Here is an 11,828-nt window from a genome sequence, read left to right as displayed (position 1 = left end):
GGATATCAAGTCACATTTGTTTCTCCATTTGCCGTGTGAAACGTACTGTAATAAGGCTGCCTTTCCACTTTCATTTGGCGTGCCAGGGTTGTCAGCGGGACGTGGACAGGAGGGTTTCATCAGCTCACTTTTTACCCAGCCAACTTCACTCTCAACCTATCTAGGCCAACAGGCGTGACACTTTGCGTTGGAGTACAAAGTCTCACATAAATGAAATTCAGATGATTGGTAAAAATGATATGATACACAAACGCGAGTGTCATCAGGCTGTCATGTCTGCCTTGTTCCCCCTCTTGGTGTGTAGTGGCACGCCTTGGGCCTGCGTCGCCTCGCCTCTCCCCTCCCCTCCCTCCACATGCAGTCCAGGGACGCTGGCCGTCTGGCTTACTGACAGGCAGAGAGGGAGATGAGCTGGATTGGGCTGCGTATGCCCCCTTAATGCAAGCGGAGAAATAAAGAGAGACCAGCAGTCAACAGCTCATAAGTAAATCTCTTTACGAGTGAAAGCGAAACAGACGCCAAGACAGCGACTATGAAACTTTCAGCAGGGCATCATGGAGGTTGAGAGAAAGGGAACGCCGTGCTGTGTTTTAGTGCGTGAAGACGGCACAAAGAGACGAGAAATGAAGAATGAGGGGATTTTGGATGTCTCAGACTGCTTTTGTTTGAGTTTCCGATTAAGTGCCGCCGATATTAACGTTTTAGCTGACGTCCTTCAGCAATTCTGAAGCAGTAGTCCGTAATTAGGTAAACAACTTTGCAGTGCTGAAGGATCAGCATCGTATTAGATTGAGGTGCTCTTCTTCTGGCGACTTCAGAAATTTTAAATAAGTCATCAGTCAGATACTGAGGCCTCTGCTCTCTGTCTAAAGATATATATGATTGCTTTTTTATACATATATATATAACTTTTTCCGCCAAGTAAAACCATCGCCCAGCATCCACCTCTGATTACTAGCTATGCCTGCAAGTCCATCATTCCCCTCGGCAAACAACAGGGGGAGCACTGACAGTAGACACTGATGGTGTTTATTGGAAATTAAGCAAATTGGATCATTTGCTGCTTGGATGCAGTAGAATGATGTTCCTCCTCTTCGAATTTACAAGTAAAGTACCTAATAATGCCAAGCAATTAGGAAGGACTGTCACTACACAACAGGGACTGGAGTGATTGCTAATGTGGATTAGGCTGCATTATCCAGCCAGTGGAAGGAGTAGGGTCGACACTGAAAGGTGGTGTTATACGAGCACCAAGGACAATGCCTTAAATGCCACACTTCAGCAGTGAGAAGGGATTTGTCTCTAATTAATTTTCAAAGATTTCTGTCGTCCGCGTTTCTGAAGGCCAGCCCTGTAGAAGCTCACTAGTGGAGTGCCCTCCAGTAGTTAAAGCCCTGAACAAATGTTCAGCATCATTAAAAAATATCAAGTACCTTCTGCTCTCTCATCTCTCCCACTGCATCAACAGTAGTTCTGCTTGTAAAGTGACAAAAGAGTTCAGGTTTCAGCGTATAGTACAATGCAAAGACAGCGAAAATAAGTAAATCAAACACAGATGTTTTTGAGTTTTGGTAGTTTCTCTTTCAGCTTGTTTATAATGTGCCATTTGGTACATGAGACCAACTTCGGCCCATTCTGAGGGAATATTTCAAGCATTTTTCCTCTGTTTCCTAAACTTTGCACCATAAACGTGACACTCTTTCATCGGAGAAATAGCTGCAGGACAGTTTATCTGAGCTCTGCCATCTGACGAAAGGGTTTAGTGGCGACGAGGGATGTGGTTCTGGATGACAGATTTTAATTACAGGAACACAGGGTAGTGACACTCGAATGACCAGTCGCAGCTTAGCATCAGCCAATCACCGCTGATAACCAGATGATGAGCGCAGAGCGACCAATTAGCTGTGAAAGGGCAGCAGTGCCACATCAGCTATACTGCTGCTATGCTGCATGATCTTCATTGTAGGTGCAAATCTCAGAAGACAGACCGGAGAAGTCCTGTCACAGTGGTTAGATGTGTGGATCTCCCAAGTCACTAAGGAGGTATAAGCATCTGTAAGGCAGGTAGCAGGTGTAAATTATGTCAGTGTTCACTAGATTCCTCATGTGGATGCCTCATTAGTTCGTAATCCTGTTTCAAGATGCGGGCTTCTGACATTCTGTTTGTCGCAGTATACATGGGTAGCATAGCACCAACACTAGAATAATTACTACAAGGAGAAAAAAAATCATGATTTCAATCTCTTGTATTTTTTTTTTCGCTTGGCTAGAGTTCTTGAACCAAATATTTGCAGTGCAGCCTCGACTAATTTGCTCGGCTATCATTTTTTGTGCAATGTGTATACAGCAATCAGCCACAATATTACAGCCATCTCCCTGATTTTGGTTTCTTCCCCCTAATGCAGCCAAAACAGCTTTCAGCTCTTGGTTGGGACAGTGATATCCAACAATGTTTATAAGGGTGCTACATAAACACTGACGCACAGTCTCCTAGCAGAACTCTGCTTTCTAACAAGACCATTTTCTATGGTTATAATGTCAGGGCTGATTATTGTATGCTTGGGCTTGTTTCTTGGGCCCAGTTGAGCATATTTTGTGTCACCTGGTGGCATCTCAAGCACATTACATAGAATTAGGTCCATGATTTGTTGAACAAAGACTATTGGCCTTTATCAAATGCACTGTTTAGGAGTTACAGACATTTTATGCATAGTCCCCTGTTTTCAGAAGCTCAAAATAAACTAGACAAACTAACATGATTTTAAAGTTAAGGATTTTTGTAGGGTATATAAAGCACCCTAAGGTGACTCCTATTGCAGTTTGGCACTATAAAAATAAATAAAATTGATTTCAATAGATATTTTTTAATACTTGGATGAAAATCCTTTGCAGTCAATGACCGCCCGAAGGCTAAAACATATGGACATCACCAAATGCTGCATTTCCCTCCTTGAGATGCTCTGCTAGTGCTTTACTGCAGCCACCTTCAGTTGCTTCCTGTTTGTGGTTCTTTCTGTATTTAGTTTATTTTTGTATGTAATAACTGTGTGCTGCTTGCTCTGTTGGGTTGAGATTAGGTGTCTGACTTGTCCATTGAAGCTCTGTCTGATCAATTTTGCAGCATTTGGCTGAATCTGAGCAGAGAGTATAGCCCTGTACACTTCTGTCAGCAGTCACATCGTCAATAAACACTAGTGTTTCCGTTCCACTAGCAGTCATATGTGCCCACACCATAACATTGGGTCCACCACGTTTGATAATGTGGTGTGCTTGGATCATGAGTTTTCCCCTTTCATTCCACACTTTTGTCTTGGCATCATTCTGGTTCAGGTTATTCTTGGTTTCATCCAAACAGTTTTCCCAGACGTGTGCAGGTTTTAATCTGTCCTGCTTGTTCTAGATCGTAACCAGTGGTTTGCACCTTGTTGTAGACGCTAAGTATTTCCATCATGAAGGTATCTCTTGATTGTGTGACATACGTACCTCCTCCAGAGTGATCCTGACTTGGTTAGATGTTGTGAATTTGGTTTTCTTAATTATGTTAACTATGAAAATAATCCTGTCATCAAACACTTTAGCAGTGTTGTGTGGTCTTAACTCACTAGAACCTCCTTGGGCTTTACATTTAAAGTTACAGTGAAAAGCTATCAAATATAAATTCAGCATTTAAGATAGTATGTCTGGTTCATATGTCACGACCAGAGATGGGCAGTAACGCGTTACTTTTTTCAAGTCCATGATTAAAGTAAAGTAAGGGATTACTATTGCAAAAACGGTAATTAGAATACCATTACTTTCCAGTAGGAATGCTGTGTTACTGCGTTACTAAAACCGTGATTTTTTTTTCCGAGAATGTCTCACGACAGTGACGTAAGCAAGTGCGACGTTCGTGACAACAGCTGTGTGCAGATCAACAATGGATAATATGTCAAGTGCGGGAGAGAGTATGAGCGTGCAGCGTTTAAAGCGTGGAAGTACTGACCTTACTTTGAGTTTGATTCCATAAAAAGTGACAAAAACATTAGTGTCCGTTATGCGTGGGAAGAAAACTTCTTTTTACAGTGGAAAAAAAACCCCTAAACTTCCAAGCAAGCTCCGAGTGCGCTACGACGTAATGGGAAATTCACAGAGAAACTCGTGGATTCTTCCACTGACCATTGCGGCACACCAGCACCAGGGTGAACCTCCACCTACGCCACTCCTGCTTTACAGGTGAAAATAGAGCAACAGGATCGCTAGTCTTTGACTTTATTTATTTTCTGCTGTGTTTCACTTGCATCTATTTGAAAGAGTGAGTGTAAACACAAATATATATATATATATATTTTATGTGCTGGAATGTGCAGAAAATAGGTTTAAATATTAAACAAATTTCTTCCAGTCAGAATGTTGCATATAATTAAATTTTTGCTTGATGCATAAAGTTAAAAGATTAAAACTAATAAAACAAGTTAAAAAAAGAGACTTTTCCTTTTGATTACATTTTGTATGATGGATTATGCAGAAAAAGTAGAATTGGGCTGAAAGATCTATCGCTTTATCACCTATTCAGGTTGTAAATCGTGTTTTTAAAAAGTAACTAAGTAATTAATTACTTTTGAAAATAAGTAATCAGTAAAGTAACGGGATTACTTTTTCGGGGAAGTAATCAGTAATTAGTTACTGATTGCTTTTTTCAAGTAACTTGACCAACACTGGTCACGACATAAGAAGGGACCAGGACTCATCAGGACATGATAATATAGAAAGTGCTTGTCAGTCATTTGTGCAATGTTAATGTTAGATTTTCTTTGAAGTTTTGGACCAAACTCTGGATGTTTGTAGATTACCCCTTGGCATTACATTTAAATGTAAGTGTAATTATAGCAGTAGTTTTGGTGCCTAAATTGTCCCACTTTCTCTTTTTCTAACATGAAAGTCAGTTAATATGTCAGCAATTTTCACAGGAACAACATATTCAAGTTGCTACTTGTGTTTGGTGTTGGCATTGTGAGTTAAGAACGAAGGGTTTACTGCAAAGTATACAACAACTTTTAACAGACAGCTTCACTGCTTGATCACTCACGAGTGAAGCTGTTGTTGCAAGTGTAGTTAATATCCTTAACTGCGATCATATTTGCTTTAGACCAGTGGTTGCTTCACAACTGGAGCCAGGCGTTGCGGTGAGAGTGTGACGCTCAGGCCAACAGCAGCACACAGCAGAGGCCTTTGCTGCTTTACACAGAGCGTAGAGTAGAACATGAACAGCTTCTTGTTATTTTGTAGTCGCAGCCTGCTGGTCTGTAGATACATAGGCATTTGGGCGAGTGGCTGTGAGTAGTGCGGTGTGAATGGTAACACCCAGGACAAATTACATGGCGAGAGAAGAGGGGCCTCTCTCCTGCTGAGCCATGGTGGCATCACAGGGGCGGAAAATGACAAATCCTTGAAAAGGTCATACAAGACGCCTGCACCGTGATACGAGCTTACAGCCAATCTGACAATCTTAATTCAAATCATGACATTCCCCCAAAAAGTAGAACGTTTTCATCTCGTTTTCATGTCAGAACAGCAGCCTGACCTTTACCATGTAAGAACTTCACCGAGTTTTAACAAATGCTAATCAGAGTCCTTCATTAACAGGTCTCTTATACCCCCCCCCCCCCCTCCCCCATTAGCAATTTATGCATTTCACACTCAGATTCAAAAGAGTAATAGGGTTTCTCTTGTATTCTATTAATACATCTGTCTGGATTGAGCCATCTGAAAATGACATGATGGATTTGAAGATGGCAAAGTGGTCATGATGAGAAGAGAAATGGACATCCTGTAGCATTTAAAAAAGCTAGTAATCTCAGTTAGTAAAACTAGGGCTCATTTCCTGTTTTTCCCCCCATAATAGTCATTTTTAATCTTATAAACTGGAAGAAAATATCTGTCAATGAGTTTTATGCTTCAACCAGCTCTATACTTGTACGGCTACTGTGCAGTACTGTTAGGGTGTGTCCCACAGCCTAATACTACTACACAAAAAACATCATCAAATATTTACCTGCAGGGTTAAAAACCTTACTGCTGCTCACCGTCTCTTTTTTTAAAAACTTGTGTTTTTTGTCATAATAAACAATAAAAATCAGAAGTAAATTCAAATATTTTTTACACCAAACTTTGAACTTTTTGTTTGGGAAGAAGCACATTAAGGTGTGCTTGTTTTAGAAGCTTTGACAGATACCAAAAAGCTTTCACTGGCACTTCTTGCCTCTCCTTGCCCTGCCATTACAAAACATTACTAAGTAACGCCCCCTGGAGTGATTTGGTCTGTAGTTTGTTGAAATTATGGTCCATTAAGTAACAGTCCATAATACATTACCTCCATGTGACAGCAGTACATGCCCAAAATGTGGACAAGGAGTTCTGATCTGAGAAAATGTGCTTATAGCTTAGTTAGTTTTATCCTGTTTTTTGTGTTTTGTTTGATTGTTAGTTCTTTTGTTTATTGTGTTTGGGCCACACACAGAAATCGTAATAATTTTTACAATAATAATTGTAAAAAGTGAAATTTTGTTGAACTTTTGCGCTCAAGCGAAGCAGCTATTCAGATTCTTTGCATTTCGCTAACACATGTAACATTAATGTTACAGACTTATTTTAATGCTTCAACAGCGTATACAGCTACAACAGTGTATGGGTATATCCATAAACAGTAGTAAAGATGTGACGTCACCCTTTTGTTTGCGAGCAGATGCATGTTTTGCCGCGAGGCAAAGCCGGCAACTGTTTGAAGCCCCAGGCTAGTGGGGGCCCCCGAGGGCTAGCAACCTTTCAACTACGGCAGTGTCAAAGTTTAGTAAAGCGACGGTAGGAGAGCTTTGACTTCCCTTAGGAAAAAAAATATGGCCATTTGTAGGGTTTTATTTGTTATGTTATAGGACTATTGTTGTTGACAGAATATTTGAAGTATAATGATGCTGAATGCTGAAGGGGGCTGTGAATTTTTGCCTGGGGCCCCAACAGAGTCTAGAATCACCACTGTCTGTGAGGTCCCAGTTTGAAGCCTGCCAACTGACCATATTAAAATGTGCTAACATGCCGCTTTTGAAGTGAGAGAAAAAATTGCAAGCCAATAAACATTAACCTGCATAATTCTCCTTTATGACATCGCCTTTAAAATGACACAAAGTTAGCAAATTAAAATAATGTTATTTTAAGCATGGCCTGTAAGTAGTGGTCATGCTACACTGAAAAAATGGGAATTGGCAGGCTTTTGAATTTGCACAAATGAATTTAGTTAATGCTACACAAGCCTCTCATGTTTCTCTTATTTACATGATTAAATAAAGTACCATTTACTTGATTATAAACAATACTGAGACTACTCATTTTTCTTGCATTGATTTAAAATGACTAAATTAGAATACTAAAACCATTGTAATCATGTTTGACCACAACCGGAAATGATGCAATATATTCAAAGACAACAACTAAATGTGACTGGATAATAAGACCTACCTTATCCAATAAGACAACAACATAATTTAAGGAGAGCGCAATTGACCGCCAGATTCTGGAAGACTGTTCAGCCACATGCAACCTTTGGCACTGAGTCAGGCATAGTGAGAAGGTAAGTAATTTAAATACATTTGTTTTAGTTGGGTACGTTTTCACAGAATTGTTGTAGTGCATGCTATATGAAACGTAATCTGTAATGCATCTACATGTTGTTTTTACAGTGCTAGCTAAAGTTGGTATTAGCTTTGTGGCTAAAGCTGAAAAATATTAACAAATTGCACATAGTTGGGAGAAAGCAGCTGTTGTCGGTCAGATATGGAATTTATGCATGTGACAGAGAGCACTGACGTTTTTGATGGCTTAGCAAGTTAAAACGTCACTGAGAGAGCAATAGTGTTTGTGTTACTCGTGCTAGCTATGGCTACATTAGCTAATTAGTCTGGCTGTAACCGTCAGAGTTTCAGAAGCTGGGAGGGCCACAGTGCCATACCTTAATTATTGCTGATGACATGCACTCAAGTTATAATAAGGATCCTGCCACCTTAGACGTGGGTTTAAGAACCTGTGCCCATAAATGCCAAATCATTTTTCCATTTAGTCATTGTTTTAGGTGAAGTGTCACTTACTTGACTATTCTATTGGTCACGGCCAAATAATACAGCAGATATCTACAAGGAGATAAGTTTGTTCAACAGACTATGTCTTATTAAGTGATGTATTGTGAATTTTCCAACATCGGCCCAAAACAAATTAGGACCCTTTCCCCCCCTCTTTTTTTCTAGTTTGTGTAGAACATATGTGAGCTGCTTCTCAAAACATTATGTATAAATGAGGGAAAGATTGGTACTTTAAAGAAACCATTGATGCTCTTCTGGACTGGAATACCTTTTTTCAATTAAAATTAATGTTTTTTGTGATGGTGGAATTTTTACCTTTATGATTACAGAAGTCAAAACATCAGATGATGATAGCTTACCATCTAAACTCCCCATCTCTTGGCAAGTCTGAATTAGAGAGCTCAGCTGTATCGGCCTTTCTAGTGGATTTGCTTAAAGAGGAGATAGCTTAAGTCATTAGGTACATATTCCCTGACATTCTAGAGGTCAACCTTGCACAGTGTGTGACATAAAGAGTATAACTTATAGAAATGGAATGGTACTGGCCCAAAGGGCAGCAGGTGGATTGCCAGAATACTGAAAAACCATATCTGCATTGTACCACAGCATATTCTACATTGTCAGAGAGCTTGGTGGCTGGTACAGAGAGCACGACAGAGCTTTTGAGCTCCGCCCAGTATCCACAAGAATATTCACTCTCGCTTCACTCTGTGAACTCCTTGATACTTATCCATTGGTTGACTATGAGATTGGATCAGTCCACATTGTGACTTTAAAAAGGCATAGAGAAATAAAAGGTGTTCATATAAGTGTAATAGGTTCAGTCGCATGTATTTCATTAGATAAATTCTTCTTTTTTATGTCTGATCTTTATAACTTTGAGTATTGGGTATGGATAGCTTTATGAAAACTAAACTGAAATGATTCTTTCTGAATGTCTGAATGCCTACAGAGTCCTATGGGGAGTCCTATGGTCCTAAAGACTGTTTTGGCTGACGGAACCTGTCGAAGGCTCACTCTCTAATGGAGCGCCTGAATCAACTGAGGATCTCATCGTTGAAGTCAAGAGACAGTGTTGTCTTCAGGGCAGTTTCAGACTTCAGTTTATGGATTCCTTGTTTGGGAATGAGTTTCTTAACCTTACCTCAGTTTCAGAAGTAGCAGACAAGGGGACTCTTAAAGCTATTGACATGTCAAAGCCCACAACATGGACATAAAAAAGAGTAACAGAGTTGGTGAAACTCAAGATGGAAAAGACTTTTTCATACAGAAGACATGAAGGTGTTCGTGATGCACCAATGGTGGAGGCTTTCATGGCAAGATGGCCTGCTCTATTTGATTTCCATGAGGTAAGGTTTGCCTCATACACGGTGTTCTTGTGGTATTAGCCTAAAATGGTTAAGGCACAGTTGTTATTTGACAGCCCATTTCTTCAGCATGAGTGATTGCGGCCTTCTTCCAGGTATTAAACCTTTGAAGCTCATTTCTCTGTGCTCATGTTTTCAGATCAACGCTGAGTTTAAGAGAATTGCCACTATCCCCCCTCAAACAAAGTTCCTGGCTCAGCTGGATCTCCACTTGGACAACCTGGTGAAGTTGGTCAACAGAAGAGGAGAGCTTGGACTAATACTGAAAAGAATTGTGGCATAAATGGATAATGTAAGTGATAAAGCCTCAACATTCACTTAACACGATCCTCTTTGGATGAAATTTTATAATTGTGGAAGATTTCAAATGTTTCCCATGATAAATTCTCTCATTTTGTATTTTTACATCTGCTTGTTTTTTTTAACCTTCACTTTGTCAACTTATTATTAATTGCCAGTAAACCTATTATTAATTTGTGTGCCTTTACTTTAAAAACATTCATGTAAAGTACACTATTAAAACTTAAATGAAGGACAAGAGCTGAATGAAGATGCTAATTACATACATTTCATTTCAGTGTGAAGATGTTGATGCTGAGTGTGTTAAGGGAGTGTGTATCTACATGGGTGAAGACCCTGGCATGCTTATCCAGGAGTATGTGGTATGTACTTGTGGTTTTTTTTTTCTTTTTGGACTTTCCACAGTGTGTCATATTATTTACTTGGAAATGACTAACATGGCTTCTTTTTTACAGGGCATGGAAGAACGTGCCATCAGTGAGACTGTTGAAGACACCACTGTTTGAATTTATCTTCTTAAAGAGCAAGCTTCAGCAGATGAAGAAGAGTTGTCCTTGCAGGCATCAGGGTGGCGAAGACTTTGGATAATGTAGCATTTGCTGTGATAATGCTATTTGGACTCATGTATGCATTAAACCTTGCCTACCCTGCTGACCTTCGCTACAACTTTGACGTTTTCCAGAAGGTTTTCATGGAACTGGATGGAGCTAAACTCTCTAAAGTTCTTGCTTTCAAAAACCATCTGTTTCATTGAGAAGTCAGAGACTGCACTTCTGCAATTCTTTGCAGTTTTTCATTTTGTGTTCAGTAACGTTATACTGCTTATGTTTTTATTGCTTTCCCCTCGTGTGACTGCAATGCAGGATAATTTTTCCTTTTGGTATCATGTTGTAAGAAATTTTTACTGACGATTTTTAGCAATATGTTCTAAGTCAACCTTAATGTCCTGCTTACATGTTTAAAATGAAGATTAAAATTCATGTAGGTGTTTGGTATTAGTTATGTAACAATGTCATTTAAGGCTCAACTTAGTTGAAATCTTATACAGGTAAATACATGTACAGAAGCTGAAACTGTTGTCAAATAACACACAAGTTATATTTGGGTAAATCTGTTTATTCATAAAAGCGTGTTGCTTTTTTTTCAGGTAGTCTTAATTTAGTTTACATTTTCAATTGTGTAATTAATACAAATGTTATATGTAAGAGATGACAGGATCATCTATAAGCACTTTCTTTTATTTGCTGCTGAGGTCAGTTTTTTGTGAAATATTTGCAAATATATTCTCAAACTAACTTTTTCTTTTAGTTATTTCTGCAGGCTATCTTTAAAAATGTGTTAACAAGTTTATATGGATACAGTTTAATAAAGGTGAATTGTTCAGTAGCACTCACAGTCTTTGCCTTTTTTGTCAATAATAATCAGTTAATATTTCAATTGAAAAAATTAAGTAGGATTTAAAGCCATAATTTGTGTTGCAGGAACATAATTGCAATGTGTTTACATTACATAATATCATTGTGTAACACTGGCAAATAAAAATAAGTTGGTGTTAAACATTAAAATATATTGACATTATGCAATACATTGATATTATGATAATAGATTAATATTAGTACATCAAACATGATTTTTTTAAAGTAATCTGATGTAAATAAAATACTTTGATCTGACAAGCATTAATTACTTGAGGGAAAGTGGAAAATTAAGTCAGTCATACTTATTCATATTATGTGGGACCGATGTACACAATAAAATCAAGTAAATTGAAAGAACTTTTTTTTTTTCAGTGTAGTAGTAGGAAATTGTTTGCAGAGGTAGGGCAGAGGGCAGTCTATAGAAGTGGTCAACAAACCTTTTTGGGGAAAAAAAACCCAAAAAACAAACCTTTTTTCAGTTTATGCCCGACAATATTTTCACGGACTGGCCTTTAAGGTGCCACGGATAAATACAACAAAATAAAACCAGTACCAGTACCCAGAAAAAGATAATTTATTCATAACACACGGGAAAAGACCCAGGGAAACCGAGTTAACAATGAAAACGTTAAAAAATA

At 38.8% G+C, this 11,828-nt stretch overlaps 1 pseudogene across 1 annotated transcript; it reads left to right on the top strand.

Annotated features, from left to right (window-relative positions):
* The first annotated feature begins 7,558 nt into the window (after positions 1-7,558).
* On the top strand, positions 7,559-11,085 carry LOC146583340 (uncharacterized; annotated as a pseudogene). Its single transcript, XR_014892086.1, has 5 exons — positions 7,559-7,600; positions 9,058-9,454; positions 9,612-9,764; positions 10,051-10,134; positions 10,228-11,085. The product of XR_014892086.1 is annotated as an uncharacterized LOC146583340 (transcript).
* The last annotated feature ends 743 nt before the right edge of the window (positions 11,086-11,828 follow it).

The sequence above is a fragment of the Mchenga conophoros genome, linkage group LG1, assembly GCF_057382185.1.
Source record: "Mchenga conophoros isolate Kocher_MC1m ecotype Shallow Benthic linkage group LG1, M_conophoros_male_GT1.1, whole genome shotgun sequence".
Classification (NCBI taxonomy): domain Eukaryota; kingdom Metazoa; phylum Chordata; class Actinopteri; order Cichliformes; family Cichlidae; genus Mchenga; species Mchenga conophoros.
The sequence above is the reverse complement of the archived record's forward strand: the minus strand, read 5'-3'. Positions and strand labels throughout refer to the sequence as shown.